The sequence below is a fragment of the Schistocerca serialis genome, chromosome 7, assembly GCF_023864345.2.
Source record: "Schistocerca serialis cubense isolate TAMUIC-IGC-003099 chromosome 7, iqSchSeri2.2, whole genome shotgun sequence".
Classification (NCBI taxonomy): Eukaryota; Metazoa; Arthropoda; class Insecta; order Orthoptera; family Acrididae; genus Schistocerca; species Schistocerca serialis.
In genome coordinates, this window is record NC_064644.1 from 105,753,300 (window position 1) to 105,781,225 (window position 27,926).

Below are 27,926 nucleotides of genomic sequence, written 5' to 3' on the forward strand. Positions count from 1 at the left end.
TATGTAATTATAATACCAGTGCCATTCAAGTCGCAAGCGCAAGTGTACTTTTGTAAATGTTGAACTTGTGCTTCAAGAGGAGAGTTTGTAATTTTGTGCATCATGTGATGCTTTAACGTTCAAAGACAGTTGTAAATATTCAGCACACTTCAGTGACAATGGATGTTGTAAAATTAAGTAAATCTTTTCTTCGTTCTTTTAACAAAGTGAGCTAATCTTTCATATGTTTTAACCAGCTATCTCCCAGATCAATCAATGACCCCACAGTTATGGCTGGGTGATTGTAGTTTCGTCAGGTCGTAGATATCTGCAGGTTAACATATTTTACGTATTTTCATTCACTGATATCCTCTGGAATAATATTCTGGGAGAACTCCTCACCGAGGCAGAAGGTATTCAGTGCGCAAAAGAAAGCTGGTAGAATTGAGGGGGGGGGGGGGGGGGGGGGGGGGGGGTTCACGCACGTGTAAGCACGAACAGATAGCAGGCCCCTGTTGAAACAGTTGGGAATAATAAGCACTGCTCCACAGTACATTCATTCCTCACGAAATTTGTTGTCTACACTCCACTGCAGTTTGAGAGTAATAGAGATATCCACCAATAAGTAGCGGGTGATCAAAAAGTCAGTATAAATTTGAAAACTTAATAAACCACGGAATAATGTAGATAGAGGTAAAAATTGACACACATGCTTGGAATGACATGGGGTTTTATTAGAACCACGCCATATTGCTAGACGCGTGAAAGATCTCTTGCGCGCGTCGTTTGGTGATGATCGTGTGCTCAGCCGCCACTTTCGTCTTGCTTGGCCTCCCAGGTCCCCAGACCTCAGTCCGTGCGATTATTGGCTTTGGAGTTACCTGAAGTCTCAAGTGTATCGTGATCGACCGACATCTCTAGGGATGCTGAAAGACAACATCCGACGCCAATACCTCACCATAACTCCGGACATGCTTTACAGTGCTGTTCACAACATTATTCCTCGACTACAGCTATTGTTGAGGAATGATGGTGGACATATTGAGCATTTCCTGTAAAGAACATCATCTTTGCTTTTTCTTACTTTTTTATGCTAATTATTGCTATTCTGATCAGATGAAGCGCCATCTGTCGGACATTTTTTGAACTTTTGTATTTTTTTGGTTCTAATAAAACCTCATGTCATTCCAAGCATGTGTGTCAATTTGTACCTCTCTATCTACATTATTCCGTGATTTATTCAGTTCTCAAATTTATGCTGACTTTTTGATCACCTGGTACATTAGAATGAAAAATGATCTCTAGCTTGAAAGACCCCCGTTATATCCTTTATTGGGTTTTGTGTGATTTACCAAACCCGCCAAATAGTTAATTAATAAATGAAAGCCCATTGGTTTTTCTGGTGTGATTTCGGGGGTATTTCAGCAGGGTGTGGCTGTTCTGAGACGGAATAGTTAATTATTAAAAGTTTTTCTATTATTAGAAGACCACAAAGGTTGCGATATACACACTGATATGTATTTTCTATTAACACACAAATTTTGAGGCAGTTGCTACCTTCGGCTTACACGTCTAATCACAGTTATATCTGTTACTGGTTGCTGATTTTAAGTCCTTCGGCACACGCAATGATGATGGTTAACATTCACAACAATCCTCCCTACAATCCATGGTTGTTGCTGGCCGACGCGGTTGACGCGAAACACGTAATTCGGCACTTGTCACTTTTGGTTTCATATCACTCACGAATCGGTATCGATGAGGGTCAACCCAAGAAGACAAGGGGACGCGCTCATTTGTCACACTCCGGTGAATTTACATTTTACCCCTCACTCGGCACATCCACAATTGACACAGTATTCAGCTCGACCGCCATTTTTCTTTTTGCGAGTGTTCCCAGTACTGCTTTCACTCGACACTAATCTCACTGCCTCCTGCAGCGCTTGACAATCGACTCCTGTCTGCTGTCGACCTGGGTGTCGGATACTACACTACTGTCCATTAAAATTGCTACCCCAAGAAGACATGCAGATTATAAACGGGTATTCATTGGATAAATATATTATACTAGAACTGACATGTGATTACATTTTCACGCAATTTGGGTGCATAGATCCTGAGAAATCAGTACCCAGAACAACCACCTCTGGCCGTAATAACGGCCTTCATATGCTTGGACAGTGAGTCAAACAGAGCTTGGATGGCGTGTATAGGTACAGCTGCCCATGCAGCTTCAACACGATACCACAGTTCCTCAAGAGTAGTGACCGGCGTATTGTGACGAGCCAGTTGCTCGACCACTATTGACTAGACGTTTTCAGTTGGTGAGAGATCTGGAGAATGTGCTAGCCAGGGCAGCAGTCGAACATTTTCTGTATCCAGAAAGGCCCGTACAAGACCTACAACATGCGGTCGTGCATTATCCTGCTGAAATGTACGGTTTCGCAGGGATCGAATGAAGGGTAGAGCCACGGGTCGTAACACAGCGGAAATGTAACGTCCACTGTTCGAAGTGCCGTCAATGCGAACAAGAGGTGACTGAGACGTGTAACCAATGGCACCCCATATCATCACGCCGGGTGATACGCCAGTATGGCGATGACGATTACACGCTTCCAATGTGCGTTCACCGCGATGTCCCCAAACACGGATGCGACCATCATGATGCTGTAAACAGAACCTGGATTCATCCGAAAAAATGACCTTTTGCCATTCGTGCACCCAGGTTCGTCGTTGAGTACACCATCGCAGGTGCTCCTGTCTGTCATGCGTCAAGGGTAACCGCAGCCGTGGTCTCCGAGCTGATAGTCCATGCTGCTGCAAACGTCGTCGAACTCTTCGTGCAGATGGTTGTTGTCCTACAGACGTCCCCATCTGTTGACTCAGGAATCGAGACGTGGCTGCAAGTTACAGCAATGCGGATAAGATGCCTGTCATCTCGACTGCTAGTGATATGAGGCACTTGGGATCGTTCGGTATTACCCTCCTGAACCCACCGATTCCATATTCTGCTAAGAGTCATTGGATCTCGACCAACGCAAGCGGCAATGTCGCGATACGATAAACCGCAATCGCGATAGGCTACAATCCGATCTTTATCAAAGTCGGAAACGTGATAGTACGCAATTCTCCTCCTTACAAGAGGCATCGCAACAACGTTTCACCAGGCAACGCCAGTCAACTGTTGTTTGTGTATGAGAAATCTGTTGGAAACTTTCCTCATGTCAGCACGGTGTGGGTGTCGTCACCGGCGCCAACGTTGTGTGAATGCTTTGAAAAGCTAATCGTTCGCACATCACAGCGTATTCTTCCTGTGGGTTAAATTTCACGTCTGTAGCACGTCATCTTCGTGGTGTAGCAATTTTAATGGCGAGTAGTGTATATCACTCACGAATCGGTATTGATGAAAGTCAACCCCAAGACGATAAGGGGACGAACTCATTTGTCACACTCCGGTGAATTTACAATTTATCCCTCACTCGGCACATCCACCATTGACACAGTATTCAGCTCGACCGCCATTTTTCTTATTGCGAGTGTTCCCAGTACTGCTTTCACTCGACACTAATCTCACTGCCTCCTGCAGCGCTCGACAATCGACTCCTGTCTGCTGTCGACCTGGCTGTCGTATACTAATATCTATGTTCGTGCGATCACGGATCCCTTACAAGTTCCCTCTAGTGAATCAAACTTTGGTACAGAAGGAAGTGCAGTCTTTTTCATGGTCTGCTCACTGAAAAAAAATGTATGACAGACCGCCAATTTCGAATGTAAACTGTCTTATGAAAGTACCTAGACACTTATTAGTGGGCATTATTGTAGGCAGTGTCTATCTTTCACCTTTATGCCTGCTTGAACTTTCCTGTAGGTACTTTAATTGAGGTGTGTCAGCGTCTGTGGAGGAATGGAAGTCCAGTCTCCCACAACAGCCGAATCCGTAGAAGCTAGTGATAATGCACGCTGCAGACTGAAGCGAAGTGGACGGTCCAGCTCACACCAAAGGTGTTCCAGTGTGTTCAGACCAGCCCATTTCAGGAATGTCAGTCACTGCAGAGCGATGCGTTACCACTGTGCTTATCCTTCGAGTGCAGATAGCGAGATTTTCACCGCTCTCACTCAGGCTGTTTCTCACTGATTTAAAACGGAAGACTGTACGCCTACACAAGACGAGCAGTATCAGATTCGGAAGCCAATTTTCTATGGTACAACAGAGGGCTCAGCTGAAGACACGAGAGAAAGATCCCTTCTCTTTGAAATGGCTCACGTCTGTCAAATTGTAGAATAACAAAGTGTGTTTTTAAACGTATAGAGGGTATCTTTCATCTTCTGAGTTCCCATACATCCTTTCCCAGCTTAGTATTAATTAGATTTATGTGAGTATTAACTGTAGCATTATCACTCTACAGCATCAATATTGTTTCTGCTTACATTACTTTACGTAGAACACTAATACTGATACTGTTGTGTCTGATACTTAATTTTTTAACTGCAGAAATATCACTACTCTGTAAACGATTGTCATAAAGGATCGCCAGTACCCGTTTCTAAGCCAGCTTTTATCGTTATTTCAAGTAATTACAGTGCGCAGCAACACTCAGACGCGTGTCAAAGGGAAGGGCATCAAGCTGTGACGGCTCACGTCAGCAAAGGGTGCACAGTTTCCGCTGTTTGCTCCACCATCATAGCTTACTTTGCAGGGATTTGCTCGCATTAGCTTTTTTCCCGCGAAGAAATAAAATTAAACAGGCGAGGGAAACTTTTATCGATATGGTGAAATGTCAGACATACATTACCTGATCATAACTATCCAGACACACCTATGTGACAGGGAGCTCGCCACTAGATCTTACGATAGGTGGACCCGCCATTGTAAAATGAGCCTGGGAGTATTGTGTCGTCAGTAGAGGACCAATTATACCAGAATTGGACGGTCACGAGAGCTCCGTCACTTCGAACGTGCACTACTCATTGGGTATCACCTGAGTAACAAATGCGTCAGGGTCATTTCAACGCGTCCAAAGCTTCCCAGTCGACTTACGGCGACGTGATTTGGAAATTTAAACACGAAGGAACTCCAACATTCTGCGTGGTGTCTATTTGTTCTATATCGTGTCTCCCTACCACTTTCGCGCAACGATGCTCTGAACGTGTTTTTTAGGGAATTGACTAGTTTGAACCTGGGAGCTGTTGCTGGTAAGGAGACGCCAGACCACACATGACATGTAGAGTTCAGAAGAGTTCAGTGAGACTAGCGATGATATAATCAAATACTTAATGATTTCAGCGTCAGCTCCACTGCACTCCCTGTAAAAGAATCTAAATACTAACAAAATTTAGTGGAAGGGTTTCAATGCTTTCCTATTCTTAGTTAGCTGGTAAAATAACGTCGAAAAAGCAATTAAGTTTACCATTGGAAGTTTTATTCTACTCACAAAACATTGTTTATAAATTGCGCTATTGATAAAAGGAAATGTTTTAGTACAGGATGGTAAAAACCAATTGCGTTCAACAAAAATGTGAACGAATATTCCCTGAATGGGTTTCCAAGTTCTACAATGGATCGAAGGATGACCTATGCCATATCACATCTATAATCTAAGTTTAAATTAAGTTTCACAAGAGAGAAAACTATCAAAATGGTCTACAGTGACCCTCAGTTATCGTTAATTACTTATCGTACAGTGGCTGATGTGGCTTCTCAATAACTATATAACAGAAAAATCATCGCGTTTCAGATTTTTACTTCAAGTGGTAAATGTGAACACCATGAGCTTTAATTGACGATCGACACTAGTATTACGCAAAAAGGGGGTGTAACAGATGAGACTTCTGCAGTTCTGAGTGAAGCTTTATGCGCTGTTATGCGGCATCGCGTGCGTTCATTACCTTGTCAGTGTTCGTCAGGGGGCAGTGGGCAGCACAGCTCCGCTCACCTCGCCGTCTCGGAAACAACTCTCACCTAACTTCTCCTTACTACGATTTACCGAAGTTGGTTTAAAAAAACTATCTGTCTGTGTTTTCATCCGACCAATCAGGGTCTCAATGTTAACCTTAAGCTCCGCCTACAAAAATTGTCTATCCAATTAGAAACGTTATACTTTTCGTGGTGGGGCAATGTTTTTAAAGTTTGCAACATAACAGAGACGCGAAAAAGTCTCACGCTAAAACTTGCAGCTGGTGTGGTCCTTTTAGTGTTATTATAAGATCTATACTGTTCTTCTGGAGGGCTCTATCTTTTAACATGGGCTGGGGGATGGTCCTGACGTAACAGAGACGCAAGAAAGTCTCACGCTAAAACTTTCGGCTGGGGTGGTTCTAGCGGTTAGCTGGCGACGTGGATGTCCCTCCCTTATCGTAGGGCCTTCCAGCTTAACACGGTTCTGCTCTCGGCTTCTGTTCTCGTTTCTCCCCTCAGAACTGCGTCTGTCTCACGGTGGGAAGGTATGACATGCATTTAGGCATTCTTGTGTTAGTCTGTGGTATTCCACTCGTTACTCGTATTACTTTTGTTAATTTAATGTCACGATTTATTCGGAGCTATGTGACATACGACTAGATTTCCTTATCATGTCAGGGTTTTCATGGAACGTGTTGGATTTGCCTGACACCTTACAGAACAACCGCAACTAAACCAAGACTGGACATATCTCACGTACTGACAGACAGCGATGTCGAGCATTGCGGATAGTTATCGTAAAATAGCAGTTTAAATCAGCGGAAGTAAGCGCTTCTGAGTTCCAAAGCACCACCAGCAGTGCATCAAATACGATGACTCAGCGCAGGGACTTAAAAACAATGGGGTAGGTAGGTCGAGCAGCTGCTCATTAGCCACACGTTTCCGCGCGGTTTGAGGCGCCATGTCACGAACTCCGCGGCCCCTCCTGCAGGAGGTTCGAGTCCTCCCTCGGGCATGGGTGTGAGTGTTGTCCTTAGCGTAAGTTAGATCTAGTAGTGTGTAAGTCTAGGGACCGATGACCTCAGCAGTTTGGTCACACACACACACACACACACACACACACACAGGCCACACGCTTATGTAGTCAGTACTAAGCTATGCTTCAGGCGGAGTAAAGAGAAATGCCACGAGACAGTGGATGACTGGAAAAAAGTAATTTAGACTGATGGATTACACTATGTCCTGTGGCAATCTAATGGATTTGTCTGGGTTTGGCGAATGACAGAGTGACGTTACTTGCCAGCAGAGTTCATGCCGTCATAAAGGCTACGATTTGACACGCCTCATTTTAACGTACACTAATAAGTGGCCAAAACTTTTGCTCTGATAGTGTATAGCCAAGAAGCCAACTACATTTGGGTATTCCATGAGTTCCCAAAATTGATCAAGAGAAATGCCGGGTTCGTTCCTTTCAGAGGACCCATTGGATTGTCTTTTCGATCCTTCCTATATCAGAGCAACAATTGTCGTTGTTTGTGGCAAAATGTTGTCTTCTTAGGCATAGGTTCAAATTATCAGAGATGAACAACGGAGAGAGCCAATTAAGGGCTGCATTGTGGGTGATCAAACACTTCCCATCGAAAACGCTGCAGCAGCGTCTTCATTGCCCCTGCAGAATGCGGCTGAAAATTGTCTTGAAGAAAGAAGCGCATGACATTTATGTTATGTGAGCTGCATAGCTTCAGGCGAAATATCTCACCAGATCCACATATTTGAAGGGAGACACTTGTTTTTGACATTTCTACGCGATTACTTTGCGGTCAGAACTGAAAAGAGCGACATGAAGCGATCGACGGATGCACTAGAGACACTGCCCTACACATCTGTGCAAAGTTGCATCGGATTTTCATAGTGGTTTCCATTTTGCGCCTCATAAGACCTGAGTTTCAGAATCTACATCTACTTCCATACTCGGCAAGGCACCTGACGGTGTGTGGCGGAGTGTACCTTGAGTACCTCTATCGGTTTTCCCTTCTATTCCAGTCTCATATTGTTCGTGGAAAGGAGGATTGTCAGTATGCCTGTGTGTGGGCTCTAATCTCTCTGACTTCATCCTCATGGTCTCTTCTCAAGATATACGTAGGAGGGAGCAATATACTGCTTGACTCCTCGGTGAAGGTATGTTCTCGAAATTTCAACAAAAGCCCGTACCGAGGTACTGAGCGTCTCTCCTGCAGAGTCTTCCACTGGAGTTTATCTATCATCTCCGTAACGCTTTCGCGATTACTAAATGATCCTGTAACGAACCGCGCTGCTCTCCGTTGGATCTTCTCTATCTCTTCTATCAACCCTATCTGGTACGGATCCCACACTGGTGAGCAGTATTCAAGCAGTGGGCGAACAAGTGTACTGTAACCTACTTCCTTAGTTTTCGGATTGCATTTCCTTAGGATTCTTCCAATGGATCTCAGTCTGGCATCCGCTTTACCGACGATCATCTTTATATGATCATTCCATTTTAAATCACTCCTAATGCCTACTCCCAGATAATTTATGGAATTTACTGCTTCCAGTTGCTGACCTGCTATATTGTAGCTAAATGTTAAGCGATCTTTCTTTCTATGTATTCGCAGCACATTACACTTGTCTACATTGAGATTCAATTGCCATTCGCTGCACCATGAGTCAATTCGCTGCAGATCCTCCTGCATTTAAGTACAATTTTCCATTGTTACAACCTCTCGATATACTACAGCATCACCCGAAAAAACCTCAGTGAACTTACGATGTTATCCACTAGGTCATTTATAGATATTGTGAATAGGAACAGTCCTACGACAGTCCCCTGCAGAACACCTGAAATCACTCTTATTTTGGAAGGCTTCTCTCCATTGAGAATGACATGCTGCGTTCTGTTATCTAGGAACTCTTCAATCCAGTCACACAATTGGTCTCATAGTCCATGTGCTCTTACTTTGTTCATTAAATGACTGTGGGGAACTGTATCGAACGCCTTGCGGAAGTCGAGAAACACGGCATCTACCTGGCAACCCGTGTCTATGACCCTCTGAGTCTCGTGGACGAATAGGCCTTGTACCTCGCGTGAAGACCACGACATAAAAATTAGACAAACTTAGTGCATACAGTGTGTTGCCGATAGTCTCTCTTTCTCGTGCAACATCCGGTAATGGAAGAGAAAGGAGAAGGGAAGGGAGGGGAAGGAGGGCAGCGGTGCACTGCGTGTCCTCCGACACACACCACAGGCGTCTTAGCCGCAGACACGCACGCCGTGGTGCGACGTGCGCCTCGGACGGCCGCCATTAGCGCAGAGCCGCGTCGCTGTCCACACGTCACCGCGGCAGACGCCGCTTTGTGCCGGCGACATCGACCGTGGCCGCCGTCAGACCGCGCGCCGCGTTCATCTGTGGCGCGCTGTGCGGGCTGCCGGGCCCCACCCTGATACGGGGCCACTGTGCGACAGTCGGGCGCGAGCCCGCCTCTGCTCATCCACGTCTGGCTGCGCCTGTCACCCCAAATCCTGCCTGCCCGGAGATCACGTAGCTCCGCCAGTCGGAGGCGACGTTTATACCTAGAGAAACACTGACAGAAAAAAGAATCACAACACCGAGGAGGAGTTGCATGACGTAAGCGAAAGTTGGTAGGCGTGTTTCTACGTCCGAAAAGTGATGTCTGTTCAAATTTAGCGTCAGTCGAATAAAAATGGCGCTAGCAGCACCGCTATGAGAATGAAAATCAGGTTTGAATTAAACACACGCATTACTTCCCTTTGACATGCGACGTGGTGAGTTGATATTACTCAAGATGTAACACCTCACTCATCACTTACCTGGTTTTGGTGTGTGTTTACCCCAGGTAATTGACTAACAGGTCAACAGAGCGTGCAAAACAGCTGCAATGTCGGATAACGCAAAGGAAGTAATGAGGCCCTGTGACTCCTGATTGAACTGCAGTGGCAGTGTTGACATTAATTGGTTCAGAATTGATCCCTTTTAATTAAAAAGGGGTGCACATTGATGTTATATTCAGCTATTGATCACAGATGCAAATGTTGAAAATAAAATTAATTAAGAAATTGACTTGAGATTTCAACTACTTGGTTGAAAACAGATGCAGTTGATTAGCACAGATTTATTTTAACTCACGACCTTCAATCATCACGTTACATGACTCTCCTAACAGGCAGTGGGAATAAATTGCGTTTGCATGGAATAGATCGCGATAACTCAAAAGTAATTCCTATCGACTGACCCAGGCGTAATGCAAAGTGCGAGAAGAATTCTACAATACACGGCCCATGAAACCCTCGGGGAAACTTTGCCGACGTGATCCAACGAATTAATCAGTGGCTGGAGCAGGCGCAATATCACCGAATACAGCATGGCGGAGCGGCGTCGTCGTGTGGACGTCGGCCGACTCGTGGTGCTGCAAGGCAGCACTCATCTATTCACTCCTAGCTATCTTGCTCAGTACATAGTTCAACCAAAACTTTCTATCTCCAATCTCAATCGTTTCATTTGATAAGTCCTAAACTGCAGAGATGCTCACTCTTTCTCAGGCAAGCTGAGTAAAGAAAGCCACGTCCACATTCTAGGCAAGCTGGGAATGGAAGACCTCTATGGAGACTTCTCACAGTCTGCTCTTCGCCTCGGTTTCCCCTCCAGCAAAATCACTTACGCCAACTGCAGCGCAAGTTGCGTTAATTATGCATCACTTCCCAGCGCCGACCAGTGCCTGCTCTGGGAAGTGAACAAATTCCCACAAAATTTCTCTTACTCTCAACTTCTGCTATTTCGCTCCACCCAGGCCACCCATCAAGGTTAGCTTCTGCACAAACACCAATTTTTCTGGAATTCTGTCTCCCAGGAGAGTACTTCAAATTCCTTGGTCCTACGTTCCCAACGGAGGCCAGTGTATTTCATGCTGTCGCTCTTCACCTGATTTACTTCAGGCTCTGTGGACTGTGAATTCACTGTGAAGTTGCTATAGTCACGAACACGCATATTTTGACCTCTGTTGACTGCTCCACTGAAGCTTTGTGTGGGCTCCTCGCATGTTTCACAGAAAACGGGACAACAGACTTTTATCAATAGGCGTAAAGTTCTCCGTCTGTTTCCCGGTACACCAGCATGGAGTCGGGGTCAACCACCCACTCAATGTCACTCATCTTAAGGCGGCTGGAGGCTGTGCCGCGTTACCGCTTTCTCAGAGCTTGAGCTGCCCTAAGCTGCCTATTGTCGCTTCCCTTCGCCGTTCCCCAGCCGGCCACGGTCAACTCTAAATACTTCCGTGGGGTAAACTAGCATCCAGTAAATCACCCGACATTAATTATTCTACTACATCCATACTATACCCTCTACAAGATGCATTGTGCCTTGTCAGTCATTTTGTTCAGCCCTACTGTTCGCTCAACGTGAATTAGGTGATCTTTAATGACTTCATGTAAGGGGCATAGTTCTTGCCATCTTACAAAGAATGCCCTCAAGGGGACGACGATTTTTAACATTTCTATTTAATTATTATCTACTCGTCAGTAAGGTAATCCTCAAAACTTCAAAGACAGATGAACTGACTTATCAAAAGTGCATGTCATCTGATGTTATCTAGAATCATACGTAGAAGGTTAAATCGAAATTTTTCTCCACATAACTGAAATATTCGTAGATTGCCTGGATCTTCATGAAGTGTGTGGTTTACAGTGAAAGTGATCGGTTGCAGTTTTTAAATATTTATTCTCACGTTTGTAACAGCTGACCAAATCCATCATGACACGTTGCAAAGAGGCCGAGTTGTACAGTATGTCTTCGTAAAACAACTGACTGGTTCAAAAATCAATAAACATACTTTTTCACAACTTTAAATCTTAGTGAAATAATATTCAAGTAACTAATGCAGGTTACACTTCGAGGTATCAGCCTCACTGCTTCCCTATTTATATAGTCTAAATCATGGATGGTCACTTGGACCATTATTACTTAATAATGACAACATATTTTTAATCGTATTTACAATTAAAAGTTCCAAAGCTAAGATGTTCTGATTACACAGAATAATTCGTCTAAAATTACAGAATTGAATAATATGTGAAATTTATAATGTAAAAAGTTTTTAAATATGAAAATTTCATCTGAATATAAGTACAATAATGAACTTCACAAAATTAATTAATACACGCAAATTACACAACGACTCACATTCCTAACAATAACTGAAGCTAAGAGGGTAAAACGAAACAGGTTTGGATTGACAGAATTTGTAACAGATGCCTAGAATTTTATAATTAGGCGTATATCTGGTTACAACAATACCAGTTTAATTAATACAGTCATTAAGACGGAATGTTCTTTACAGCTTTCATCCTAAATTTACGTTTTACAATACGTGCCTTCATTTGCAAGCGAGAAATAACTTCTTGAATGAATAAACTACATTCGTAAAAGTCCAATTATTTGAATAATTACAGATGGTGATAAATACCATATAAAACTTCCTGGCAGATTAAAACGGTGTGCCGGACCGAGACTCGAACTCGGGACCTTTGCCTTTCGCGGGCAAGTGCTCTACCAACTGAGCTACCCAAGCACGACTCACGACCCGTCCTCACAGCTTTACTTCTGCTAGTACCTCGTCTCCTACCTACCAAACTTTGCAGAAGCTCTCCTGCGAACCTTGCAGTACTAGCACTCCTGAAAGAAAGGATATTGCGGAGACATGACTTAGCCACAGCCTGGGGGATGTTTCCAGAATGAGATTTTCACTCTGCAGCGGAGTGTGCGGTGATATCCTTTCTTTCAGAAGTGCTAGTTCTGCAACGTTCGCAGGAGAGCTTTTGCGAAGTTTGGAAGGTAGGAGACGAGGTACTGGCAGAAGTAAAGCTGTGAGGATGGGTCGCGAGCCGTGCTTGGGTAGCTCAGTTGGTAGAGCACTTGCCCGCGAAAGGCAAAGGTCCCGAGTTAGAGTGTCGCTCCGGCACACAGTTTTAATCTGCCAGGAAGTTTCGTATCAGCGCACATTCCGCTGCAGAGTGAAAATCTCATTCTAATACCATATATTTCATTCCTACTATTTTCACTAATTCAAGTCTTTCCCATTACTACAATGAATGCCACAGTTTGTTAAAATACATCGTCGTTTGTTTTATTTTGTAATAGTGTCTGCCAATTAGTCTCCAATTTAGTGTCATTTTTATGGAATTCACGAATCACCTAAATACCAATCATTTTAAAGTGAGGTATTGTACTACACGATGTCAGGGAATCGAAGTTTTCATTAAGTCTTTGTATATTAGGTATATTACACGATGCCATTATCAACACCTCACTAAGTTTGAATAGGATCGTGTAATAGGGCTACAAGAAGCTGAAATATTATTCCCCGATATCGCAGAAAGATTTGGCAGGAATGTAGTCACTATACATGACTGCTGGCAGCGGTGGTTAAGAGGATGTACGGTAGGAAGAAGACCAGCCTCCAGAATGGTGGCATGCCACCAGCAGAGAGGAAGATCATCTTGTTCGGTGTATAGCTCTGGCGCATTTTACGGCATCTGCGAGAGAAATCTGAACAGCGGTTGGCACCACAGCGACACAACGAACTGTTACAAACCTATTACTTCAAGGACACTCAGAGCCACACACACTTTAGCGTGCATTCGACTGATACCAAACCACTACCACTTGCGACTTCAGTGGTGTCAAGCGAGATATCGTTGGAGGACAGGGTGGAGGCTGTTGTGTTTTCTGATGAAAGTTGGTTCTGCCTCGGTGCCAGTGTTGGCCGTGTGTTGTTTAGAAGAGAACCAGGTGAGGATCTGCATCCAACCTGTATGTGTATTAGACGTACTGGACCTAACTTAGAGTAACGGGTCTGGTGTGCAATTTCGTGTGACAGCAGGAACACTCTCGAGGTTATCCCACGCACCCTGACTGCAAATTTGTACGTCAATCTGGTGATTCGGCCTGTTGTGTAGCCATTCATGAACAGCATTCCTGGTGGTGCTTTCCAGCAGGATAAAGCTCGTCCACAACAGCTGCTGTAACTTAGCATGCTCTACGGAGTGTCAACATATTGTCTTGGCCTGCTCAATCACCAGATCTGTCTCCAGTCGAGCACGTATGGAACATCATCAGATGACAACACCGGCGTCATCCACAAGCAGCATTAACCCTCCCTGTATTGACCGACCCAGAAAAACAGGCATGGAACTGCTTCCCACATACTGACATCCGGCACCTGTACAACACAATACATGCACGTTTGCGTGCTTGCATTAAAACAATCCGGCGGTTATTTTTGGAAAATTTGTGGTAAGTTCCTATTCGACCAAACTGCTGAGGTCATCGTTCCCTAGCCTTTTTAATGTAACTTACGCTAAGGACAACACACACCCATGCCTGAGGGGGGACTCGAACCTCCAACGTGGGAAGCCGCGGGAACCGTAGCTATGCGCCCCAGACCGCGCGGCCACCCCGTGCAGCTCCGGCGGTTATATTGGTTATTAATATACGAGCGTTTCACATTTGCAATGGCTTATCTCTAGCTTACATTAACCTGCGATCCTGCAATGTTAATCACCTAAATATCTTACCTAGACAGATGTACTTCCGAAACTTTATTACTCTACATTAATATATTTTTGTGCTGCAGTTTTTTTCTGTCAGACACTGTAACAGTTCGGGCAGGTGTGAAATGAAATGACGGGTAACCCACATTATGTGCAAGCACCAAGAGTGAGTAATAAGGCATGACGGAAGATTAGGGTTTAATGCCCCTTCGACAATTGTTGCTAGATCATAGGCTCCTACTGAGGGACGATCAAAAGAAAACCCGTGGTGCCATCCCGAGATTTTCCTTAACCAATATTGAAAAATCATGGAAAACTCTCGATGATAGAGCGGCTAAATACTATCAGATCAAAAGTATCCACCCGTATATCGGTGGACATTAATAGACGAGTCAACACTTCGCTTTTATGACGGCACGAACTCTACAGGGGACATATTTAATGCGGCGTGTGAATGTCCGTGGAGGAATGGCAGCCCATTCTTCCTCAAGAGACGAAACCACACAAGGTAGTGATGTTCGACGCTGGGGTCTGGACGAATTCGCGAATTTAACTCAGTCTAGATGTGTTTTATTGCGTTCAGGATGGGACTCTGAGCATTGCAATCAATTTGAGGAACCGCTTACTGACAGGACGCACTGTCATGCTGATGGAAACAGTCTCCAAAGTGTTTCTCAATAATGAGGTGATGAGGTGACAAAAATCTTTGGATACCTCCTAATATGGACTCAGACCTCCTTTTTCCCAGCGTGCTGCAGCACCTTGACGTAACATGGCCTCAACGATTCGTTGCAGAAATACTGAGTCGTTACCTCTGTAGGTGTACATAATTTCCAAATTGCTGCCGTTGCAGGATTTTGTGCACATCTGATCTCTTCGTTATGGTCCATAAATGTTCGAAATGATTCATTTCGGGCGATCTGATTAGTCGGACCATTCGCTCGAACCGTCCAGAATGTTCTTCAAACCAATCGCGAACAATTGTGGCCCAGTGACACGGCGCATTGTCATTGATAAAAATTCCGTCGTTGTTCGAGAAGACGAAGTCGAGTCAGCGAATGGGTGCAAGTGGTCTCCAGATAGCTGAACATAACCATTTCTAGTCAGTGATCAGTTTAGTTGGTCCAGACGACCTAGTCCATACCACGTAAACACAGCCCACGCCATTATGTAGCCATAACCAGCCTAAACAGTGTCTTGTCGACAGCCTGGTTCCACGGTTTGCTGAGCTCTGCGCCACACTCGAACACTACCATCTGCTCTTACTAACTGAAATTAGAACTCATCTGTCATACGGTCACGAGGCCAGCAGATGCACTGCAGGCGATTTCGTGCTGTTAGCAACGCACTCACGTCGGTCGTCTGCGGCCATACCCCATTAACGCCAAATTTTGCCGCACTGTGCTAACGGATACGTTAGTCGTATGTTTCGCATTGATTTCTGAGGTTATTTCACGCAGTGTTGCTTGCCTGTAAGCACGTGCAACTCTACGCAAAAGCAGCAGCACTCTGTTGTTAAGTGAAGGCCGTCGGCCATTACGTTATCTGTGATGAGAGGTAATGCCTGAAAGTGGTATTCTCGACACACTCTTCCCAGTGTGGATTTCGGAATACTGAATTACCTAATGATTTCCGGAATGGAATGTTCCATGCTTCTAGCTCCAACTACCATTTCCGCGCCTGTTAATTTCCGTCTTGCAGCCATACTCGGGTCGGAAACCTTTTCACATGATTCACCTGAGTACAAATGACAGCTCCACCAATGCACTGTCGTTTTATGCCTTGCGTACGCGATAGTACTTCAAATGGTTCAAATGGTTCTGAGCACTATGGGACTTGACATCTGAGGTCATCAGTCCCCTAGAACTTAGAACTACTTAAACCTAACTAACCTAAGGACATCAGACACATCCATGCCCGAGGCGGGATTCGAACCTGCGACCGTAGCAGTCGCGCGGTTCCGGGCTGAAGCGCCTAGAACCGCTCGGCCACCACGGCTGGCGATAGTACTATCATCCGCATAAGAGCATATCGCTATTCCATGAGTTGCGTCACCTCAGTATACTGCCCGAAATACACAATGCAGTAAAAGGTGTCCATGTCCTCCAGAATTTAGTGTTTTCTTAAGCTCAATAAGAGAGCCACACGGTAACCACGATAAACAAACCCGTCTCCACCTCTGTACTTCACTGTTGGCTCTACACACGATGACAGCTAATGCTCTCTAGGCATCCCCAAATCCAGGTCCTTCAGTCGGACTGCCACACTGTATAGTGTGATTCATCACTCCAAATCATTCGTTTCCTCTGATCCACTATCAAGCTGCGTCTCTCTTCACACCACCTGAAGCATCACTTAGCGCTGACTGCACAAATGTGTCGTTTATGAGGAGCTGCTCGTTCATAGTACTCTTTTCTTTTTAACTACTCGCACACAGTCATTTTGCTTGATGGACTGCTGGTAGCACATTGGAACTCTGTAGTGATTTATTCCGCATGTTTCATGCGTTTTTCTACAACCACCCTCTTCAATGCTCGACGGTCTCTTGCCGTTAGTACATGAGATATGGCTGCTCGTGCCTTAGCTGTGTTTGTTCTTTCCCCGTTTCCACTTCACAGTGACATCACTGAGTGCCCATCTAGGTAGCTTTAGAAGGACTGAAATGTCCCTAATGGGTTTGTTACTCAGGTGACATCCAATGACTAGTCGACGTTCGAAATCACTCAGCTATCCTGAGCGACGCACTCTACTGCTACTGCATCTCTACGGAGAACAGAATATTCCCGCCTCGTTGTATATTGAGGGGTCCAGCTCTCGTTCAAATGGCTCTGAGCACTATGAGACTTAACTTCTGAGGTCATCAGTCCCCCAGAACTTAGAACTACTTAAACCTAACTAACCTAAGGACAGCACACACACCCATGCCCGAGGCAGGAGTCGAACCTGCGACCGTAGCGGTCGCGCGGTTCCAGACTGTAGCGCCTAGAACCGCTCAGCCACCCCGGCCGGCCCAACTCTCGTGACAACTGATGGTAATTCCGCATTATATAGGTGTGTCCGGAAACTTTTGATCAGGTAGTATATGAACCACCAGTCTCCCGTATACAAGTCCATAATCTTACAAGTACTCAACTCGCTCGGCTGAAGCAACAAGAATGAAATACAGGGACAGAGGTGCTCTGATTAGGAAAGGTGTAATGCCTGTTGCTCAAACTATACATCGAAGAAGCAATGACGGAAATGAAAGATTCAGGACTGGGATTAAAATTCAAAGTGAAAGGACGTCAACGATCAGATACGCACATGACATTGCTATCCTCAAAGTAAGCAAGTTACAGGAATTTCGTTGTATGAGTATAGACTCGCCTTTTTGTTATTGTTTAATATTTATTCTACGATGTCGTTTGGAAGCGTATTGCGAGAGCATTGTGGGAACATTGAGCGGATTTGGAAACTGTTGTGAATTTCATGCTTTCGTCTTGAATCAACATTTTACGTATAGATTTTAAAACTTCTTTCCTCCCCCTTTTGTCATGTTCTTAGTTCGCTGACTTATCTGTTGAACTAAGAATTATTTGTTGCTAAAATTGTCCGCTAGAACAGCAATTCTTTGTTTTTGTAGTCTCTCTCTATAGAAAGTTATACATTTTCGATGAATTGTTTCTCTGTCTTTATTACGCTGTACAACTCATCCGTTAAGACGATTTTATACGTGTCTGGATCATAGCGTTTTATTCTAGAACATTCGAGAATATTCTAGAACATTTGACAACATTTGCAAACATTCGAGAATATTCGTGCAAGCAACATTACAGGAAATCCTGAAATTCAAAAATGGTTCAGATGTCTCTAAGCGCTCTGGGACTTAACATCTCAGGTCACCTAGAACCGCTCGGTGACAGCGGCCGGCTGCAGAAATTTTTCCGTTAAAAATACATTGCTGGAAAGAGACAGATGATGTCCTGGTGACCACGACTATGTCATGCTGTCTACTTCAAACACTTATAACCACAAAAGCCATCACCACGCGACGTCTCTGTGTACAACGGCTGAGCCAAAGAGACCATCAGACTCAAAACTCAATGGTTCGCGATTCGTGCCTTTAGATGTATTTTCAAGTTCACCCACAAACATTTAATAATTTGTAGGTAGCATACAACTGTTTAACTATCGTAGAAGAAGGTGATGTAAAATGGATACTAAAGAAAACAGACAGCGAGAGAGAGAAAGAGAGAGAGAGAGAGAGAGAGAGAGAGAGAGAGAGTGTGTGTGTGTGTAATCGCTGTCGCGAGGCCTTTTCCTGTAGTCAGTAGACAATATTCCTTAGGCACTCTTGTGCGGTGGCACTCGACTCGGAGGTAAGCCGGTTTGAAGCCTGGTAGTGGAAAATTTTCGCTACCACCATTGGGTCGGCAAGGGGAAGGGAGGTTGCGACGTAAGGTTCCTGATCGCCACCCGTTGTCGTGGATTAAATTCGAAACCTGTCTGCAGTCTCTACTGTAAGATACCTGCGAGTAATTATCAAGAGCGACCTTGAGGGGGAAAGACTACATAAAACAAATGGTAGAGAAGGCAACTGTCATACTGAAATTGATAGGAAGAATCTTACAGAAAATGTAACTCATCCACGAGAGAAGTGGCTTTCAAGGCACTTGTTCGGCTGATTCTTGATTACTGTTTATCAATCTCGGACTCTTACCAGATAAGACTAATGAGATTCTCAGCAAACTTTACTGGTAGGCGCTACAAGAAAGATGTTGTGCATCAAGGAGGGATTTGCTGTGGAAACTTCGAGAGAGTACTTCCCAGGAATGGTCGGACAATATATTACTTACTCCCACGTAGATCTAGCGAAATGACCATGACGAGAAAATTCGAGAAAGTAAAGCTAATACAGAAGCTTATTGACACTTGTTCTTCCCATGCGCCATTCGAGAGTAGAACAGGGAAGGAGAGATCAGGTAGTGATATCAGACGTACCCACAGCCACACACCAATTTTAGGAGTACTGAAGTAGACGTAGATGTCTCAGGAAGTGAGGGCGTATGACACCGTTGATGGTGATTCCACTCTTGGATGGGTAAGTTAAGTTCAGAGGGCCCTTTGGTATTATTCATCGAGAGTAGGCTACGAGGCAGCACCGGAGTTCACGCTCACCCTTCGCTTCATCTGTGACAACAGAACACACGCACTCAACACAGTCATTCACGCGACACAGTCACACGCTGGACACTTCATAACAGGTCGGAGGAAACTAATGAAAAACCACCTCCACTGACACCTTGGCTAGAACAGCAATGTACACTAATGGCTTTTAAAATTGCTACACCAAGAACAAATGCAGATGATAAACGGGTATTCATTGGACAAATATATTATACTAGAACTGACATGTGATTACATTTTACCGCAATTTGGGTGCATAGATCCTCAGAAATCAGAACCCACAACAACTACCTCTGGCCGTAATAACGGCCTTCATACGCCTGGGCATTGAGTCAAGGCTTGGATGGCGTGTACAGGTACAGCTGCACATGCAGCTTCAACACGATACCACAGTTCGTCAAGAGTAGTGACTGGCGTATTGTGACGAGCCAGTTGCTCGGCCACCATTCCCAGACGTTTTCAGCTGGTGAGAGATCTGGAGAATGTGCTGGCCAGGGCAGCAGTCGAACATTTTCTGTATCCAGAAAGGGCCGTACAGGACCTGCAACTTGCGGTCATTCATTATCCTGCTGAAATATAGGGTTTCGCAGCGATCGAATGAAGGGTAGAGCCAGGAGTCGTAACACATCTGAAATGTAACGTCCACTGTTCAATGTGCCGTCAGTGCGACCAAGGGGTGACCGAGACGTGTAACCAATGGCACCCCATACCATCACGTTGGGTGATACGCCAGTATGGCGATGACGAATATACGCTTCCAACGTGCGTTCACCACGATGTCGTCAAACACAGATGTGATCATCATGATGCTGTACACAGAACTTGGATTCATCCGAATAAATGACGTTTTGCCATTTGTGCACCCAGGTTCGTCGTTGGGTACACCATCCCAGGCGCTCCTGTCTGTGATGCAGCGTCAAGGGTAACCGCAGCCATGGTCTCCGAGCTGATAGTCCATGCTGTTGCAAACGTCGTCGAACTGTTCGTGCAGATGGTGGTTGTATTGCAAACGTCCTCATCTGTTGACTCAGGGATCGAGACGTGGCTGCACGATCCGTTACAGCCATGCGGATAAGATGCCTGTCATCTCGACTGTTAGTGATACGAGGCCGTTGAGATCCAGCACGGCGTTCCGTATCATCCTCCTGAACCCACCGATTCCATATTCTGCTAACAGTAATTGGATCTCGACCAACACGATTAGCAATGTTGCGATACGATAAACCGCAATCGCGATATACTACAATCCGACCTTTATCAAAGTCGGAATCGTGATGGTACGCATTTCTCCTCCTTAAACGAGGCATCACAACGTTTCACCAGGCAACGCCGGTAAACTGCTGTTTGTGTATGAGAAACGGTTGGAAACTTTCCTCATGTCAGCACGTTGTAGGTGTCACCACCGGCGCCAACGTTGTGTGAATGCTCTGAAAAGCTAATCTTTTGCATATCGCAGCATCTTCTTCCTGTCGGTTAAATTTCGCGTCTGTAGCACGTCGTCTTTGTGGTGTTGCAATTTTAATGGCCAGTAGTGTACATATCTTGCATGTAGCCCCTACGCTCATTTCCCGAGTAAGGGACGATTTGCACTTCATTCCCACACGCAGGAATCCCGAAAACACACTAAATGTCACCGCAGTATCTCCCACTGCGCCAACGTAATATTTACTGCAGCGCGTCTCCTTCTTTTTTAATTATCCGTCGAGGGGCGCACTTGTTAAACTGATGACCGACCAGTAGAGCAAGACGGACAAGGCCACTGCTGAAGACCTGTGACCTTCTGGAGACTGCTGTGCCATCGCTCCCCAGTTGTTTTGGAACGCCTCATTACTTGGCTAATTAGCGTCTCTATCCCGCCCGTACCGTGGCTCGAGTTTCTCGAATGAAACGCAAGGCTGCAAATGCCGCGGCTGCCTGGTGCTAGAGCTGTAGCGGGTCAGGTTTTTACGTGCCAACTAGATTCCGAGCAACCTGCAGTAGTTGTTAGGCGAAACACTAATCCAAAGGACGCGGATAAGTTGAGAAGTAAGATAAACATTTGCACTAGCAACAAAGTGACGGCACAACTTGACGCACAGTTCGTGACGTCCTCCTCGTTAACCCAACACGTCCGTCGCGGTATTCTGTTTTGGGTTCACAGCCTACAGACCCTTTTATTTATTACTGGCTGTTTTCGGCGACCCGTTGCTGTGGTTCAGTCTAATTAAATGGAAAAGAAAGAAGAGAGAAGGAATACGTTTCTAATAGTAATAAGAACTGGATATACTCCATAATCTCCTTTTCCCCCTGTCTCTGTCCATCACCTCCTTCCCCTCTTTCCGTGTCTATTTTCTCCTCTCCCTCCATCTCCTGCTGCCACCTCTCTCTAACCATCTCTTCCTTTCTCCTTTATATACCCTTTTCTCCCACCCCTCTATTCAATTCCTATTCCAGCTCTCTCTGATACTGACTATCGTTTGTTGTTACTGCAGATTCACATTTTGTAAGTAGTACTCTGATCATAACTGGATAAGCTGTAAATACAGCTTCCCTGTTTGCTGACAACGTGTAATTACTAAATAAAAACTTAACTCTGTCTGAACAGACCTCAGAAGGCCCAACGGTACCGCCCGACCGCCGTATCATCCTCAACTGATAGGCGTCACCGGCCTCTCCCAGCCGTTGTCAGTTTTCGTGATAGGAGCCGCTGGCTTCACAATGGCTGAAAGCAACGCGCTCGCCATCAGCGCTTGGCGGACGCGTACGGTCACCTATCCAAGTGCTAACCAAGCCCGACAGCGTTTAGCTTCGGTGATCTGACAGGAACCTGTGTTATTACTGAGGCAAGGCCGTTGGCCATTTTATATAAATACTTACATAGGATCTATTAAAAGTCTAGAACCTATATACAGGGTGGTTCATTGATAGTGACCGGCCCAAATATCTCACGAAATAAGCAGCAAACGAAAAAACTGCAAAGAACGAAACTCTTCTAGCTTGAAGGGGGAAACCAGATGGCGGTATGGTTGGCCCGCTAGATGGCGCTGCCATAGGTCAAGTGGATATGAACTGCGTTTTTTAAAATAGGAACCCCCATTTTTATTACATATTCGTGTAGTACGTAAAGAAATATGAATGTTTTAGTTGGACCACTTTTTTCGCTTTGTGATAGATGTCGCTGTAATAGTCACAAACGTATAAGTACGTGGTATCACGTAACATTCCGTCAGTGCGGACGGTGTTTGCTTCGTGATACATTACCCGTGTTAAAATGGACCGTTTACCAATTGCGGAATAGGTCGATATCGTGTTGATGTATGGCTATTGTGATCAAAATGCCCAACGGGCGTGTCCTATGTATGCTGCTCGGTATCCTGGACGACATCATGCAAATGACCGGACCGTTCGCCGGATAGGATACAGGAAGTATTCAGCCACATGTGAAACGTCAACCACGACCTGCAACAAATTATCATGCCCAAGGAGGTGTTTTAGCTGCTGTCGCGGCTAATCCGCAGATCAGTAGCAGACAATCTGCGCGAGAATCGGGAAACTCAAAAACGTCGGTGTTCAGAATGCTACATCAACATCGACTGCACCCGTACCATATTTCTATGCACCAGGAATTGCATGGCGACGACTCTGAACGTCGTGTACAGTTCTGCCACTGGGCACAAGAGAAATTACGGGACGATGACAGATTTTTTGCATGCGTTCTATTTAGCAACGAAGATTCATTCAACAACAGCGGTAGCGTAAACCGTCATAATACGCAGTATTGGGCAACGGAAAATCCACGATGGCTGCGACAAGTGGAACATCAGCGACCTTGGCGGGTTAATGTATGGTGTGGCATTATCGGAGGAAGCATAATTGGCCCCCATTTTATCGATGGCAATCTAAATGGTGCAATGTATGCTGATTTCCTACGTAATGCTCTACCGATGTTATTACAAGTCGTTTCACTGCATGGCAGGATGGCGATGTACTTCCAACATGATGGATGTTCGGCACATAGCTCGCGTACGGTTGAAGCGGTATTGAATAGCATATTTCATGACATGTGGATTGGTCGTCGAAGCACCATACCATGGCCCGCACGTTCACCTGATCTGACGTCCCCGGATTTCTTTCTGTGGGGAAAGTAGAAGGATATTTGCCATCCTGATCCACCGACAACGCCTGACAACGTGCGTCAGCGCATTGCCAATGCATGTGCGAACATTACGGAAGGCGAACTACTCGCTGTTGAGAGGAATGCCGTTACATGTATTGCCAAATGCATTGAGGTTGACGGACATCATTTTGAGATTTATTGCATTAATGTGGTATTTATAGGTATTTACGCTGTAACAGCATGCGGTCTCAGAAATGATAAGTTCACAAAGGTACATGTAACACTTTGGAACAACCGAAATAAAATGTTCAAACGTGCCTACGTTCTGTATTTTAATTTAAAGAACGTACCTGTTACCAACTGTTCGTCTAAAATTGTGAGCCATATCTTTGTGATTATTACAGCGCCATCTATCATAAAGCGAAGAAAGTGGTCCAACTAAAACATTCATAGTTTTTTACTTGCTACACGAATAAGTAATAAAAATGGGGTTCCTATTTAAAAAAACGCAGTTGATATCCGTTTGACCTATGGCAGTGCCATCTAACGGGCCAACCATAGCGCCATCTAGTTTCCCCCTTCAAGCTAGCCAAGTGTCGTTGTTTGTAGTTTATTCGTTTGATGCTTATTTCGTGAGATATTTGGCCCGGTCACACACAATGGACCACCCTGTATGCCCATACATTCATTACAGTAACATTTAATTTTTTGAAATGAATCATGTACATCTACATCATACTCTGCAAGCCACCTAATGGCGTGCGGTGGAGGGTACTTTCGGTACCACTATCTGATTCCGCCAACCCCGTTCCAATAGGGAATAGTGTGTGGGAAGAATGATTGTCGGTAAGCCTCTGTATTGGCTCTAATTTCTCGAATTTTCTCCTCGTGGTCGATACGTGAGTTGTATGTGGGGGATAGTAATATGTTGTCCGACTCCTGCTGAAAAGTACTTTCCCGAAATTTCAATATTAAATATATCCGTGATGCACAACTCCTCTCTTGTAACGTCTGCCAGTGAAGTTTGTTTAGCATCTCCGTAACGCTCTCTCGCCAGCTAAACGATCCCGTGACGAAACGCGCCGCTCTTCGTTGGATCTTCTCCATCTCCTCTGTCAGTCCTACCTGTTAGGGATCCCAGATAGATGAACAATACTCAAAAATCGGGCGAACTAGCGCCTTACAAGCCACTTCTTTCGTGGATGAGATACATTTCCTTAAGATTCTTCCGCTGAATCTGAGTCTGGTGTCAGTTTCTCCCAGTATCTCTTTTATATGGTCATTCTACTCAATGTTGCTCTGGATATTTTACGGCAGTCGTGGTCGAGTACTTTTTAAAAGTTTCGGTAATAACGTTTCATTTTTATATATTAAATATAAATTTTATATGACATATATTAAAATATGTAGCCTATGTCCGTTCTAAAGTTTATCAGAGCATTGCGCAAAAATTTGAAATACACTCCTGGAAATGGAAAAAAGAACACATTGACACCGGTGTGTCAGACCCACCATACTTGCTCCGGACACTGCGAGAGGGCTGTACAAGCAACGATCACACGCACGGCACAGCGGACACACCAGGAACCGCGGTGTTGGCCGTCGAATGGTGCTAGCTGCGCAGCATTTGTGCACCGCCGCCGTCAGTGTCAGCCAGTTTGCCGTGGCATACGGAGCTCCATCGCAGTCTTTAACACTGGTAGCATACCGCGACAGCGTGGACGTGAACCGTATGTGCAGTTGACGGACTTTGAGCGAGGGCGTATAGTGGGCATGCGGGAGGCCGGGTGGACGTACCGCCGAATTGCTCAACACGTGGGGCGTGAGGTCTCCACAGTACATCGATGTTGTCGCCAGTGGTCGGCGGAAGGTGCACGTGCCCGTCGACCTGGGACCGGACCGCAGCGACGCACGGATGCACGCCAAGACCGTAGGATCCTACGCAGTGCCGTAGGGGACCGCACCGCCACTTCCCAGCAAATTAGGGACACTGTTGCTCCTGGGGTATCAGCGAGGACCATTCGCAACCGTCTCCATGAAGCTGGGCTACGGTCCCGCACACCGTTGGGCCGTTTTCCGCTCACGCCCCAACATCGTGCAGCCCGCCTCCAGTGGTGTCGCGACAGGCGTGAATGGAGGGACGAATGGAGACGTGTCGTCTTCAGCGATGAGAGTCGCTTCTGCCTTGGTGCCAATGATGGTCGTATGCGCGTTTGGCGCCGTGCAGGTGAGCGCCACAATCAGGACTGCATACGACCGAGGCACACAGGGCCAACACCCGGCATCATGGTGTGGGGAGCGATCTCCTACACTGGCCGTACACCACTGGTGATCGTCGAGGGGACACTGAGTAGTGCACGGTACATCCAAACCGTCATCGAACCCATCGTTCTACCATTCCTAGACCGGCAAGGGAACTTGCTGTTCCAACAGGACAATGCACGTCCGCATGTATCCCGTGCCACCCAACGTGCTCTAGAAGGTGTAAGTCAACTACCCTGGCCAGCAAGATCTCCGGATCTGTCCCCCATTGAGCATGTTTGGGACTGGATGAAGCGTCGTCTCACACGGTCTGCACGTCCAGCACGAACGCTGGTCCAACTGAGGCGCCAGGTGGAAATGGCATGGCAAGCCGTTCCACAGGACTACATCCAGCATCTCTACGATCGTCTCCATGGGAGAATAGCAGCCTGCATTGCTGCGAAAGGTGGATATACACTGTACTAGTGCCGACATTGTGCCTGCGTCTATGTACCTGTGGTTCTGTCAGTGTGATCATGTGATGTATCTGACCCCAGGAATGTGTCAATAAAGTTTCCCCTTCCTGGGACAATGAATTCACGGTGTTCTTATTTCAATTTCCAGGAGTGTAAGTCGATCAACAATATAATAACACGCACATACTCACATGTAACGTTGTGTCAAAATTTCGAAGCATTCGGTAAATATCTTTCGCAGATTTAAGATATTGAACAAACGAACTTTTATATTATATGCAGATTTACTCTATAATTACTGTATATGAATTTATATACCATATGTCGCTCTAGTGAGTATACAAAACACGTGCACATTCGAATGCAACGTTGTGTCAGAATTTGAAAGGAATCTGTGAAGAACTTACTGAGATATATTGACATTTACATTTTTATTTATATTGCTATCAATGTTCGTTCTTTCAAAATTTTAAATCTCTAAAAGTTCTTCACCGATTGCTTTGAACTTTTAACACACCGTTGTTTTCGAATACGGTCGTGTTTTTATATACCTACCGGAGTGCCATATGGTATCGAATATTTACATTTTTATTTATCTAGAGTTAGTTATTTATGCTTTATTTCACCTGGTAAGATTAGGTCCTTTAGGAACTGTCACATATAGCCAGATATCCTTAGTGAGAAAACATTTTAATATTACAGTAAGGAAAATTCTGTGGCACATGCCCTTCGCTGGGCCAATGGCCTGTTTCCGTACCGTAGCATAACTGTCTCTGAAGGAAACCCAGAACATGTAATCTCTTCTGACGAACTGTAACTTCTGTTAGGCAATGGGTTTAGCGTGGGATGATGTGTAACTTACTTTCTGAAATCACTATGTATTTTACCCGGTAGGCTTATTTTACGTACCACAACATAGCGACTTACAAAAGCGGCCGCCGCGGTAGCGTGAGGTTAGTCTCGGGGTGAGAAACCACCAATACAGGCCTTTTTACGGCACGCAGACTCCTATCGGGTGGCAACATGGTATCTGAGCCGGATAACATGGCTAATTTCCTAACGGAGAATTCCACGTCTGTCGAGGAACATCAATGCTGGCCGCAACCAGCACGTTGCCGAGCGCTTACCAGTATTCGTGGCTGTGCAAGATGAGGTAGAAATAGTCATCGATCCAATTACTGCAGATGAAGTACAAGTGCAACATTGGACATGAATTCCAGGGAAGCAGGGGGTCGTGACGTGTCAACAAACCTAATCTTTCGGAAAATACTACATCCTGTCAAATAGTATCTCGAAGGTGCTTTGGATACAACCATCCGCTGTGGAACCTCCCTGAGGGTGTAGAACCACGTTGAGGTAGCGGCCATACTGAAGACTAGAAAAGATTTATCGCTCGAAGAAGAATTGCCGCCCTATTTGCCAGTTGGTTCACCAACGGCCTGATGTGTAAGATAATCCAATATGTGGCTTGCAGAGAAGGAAGTAAAGAGG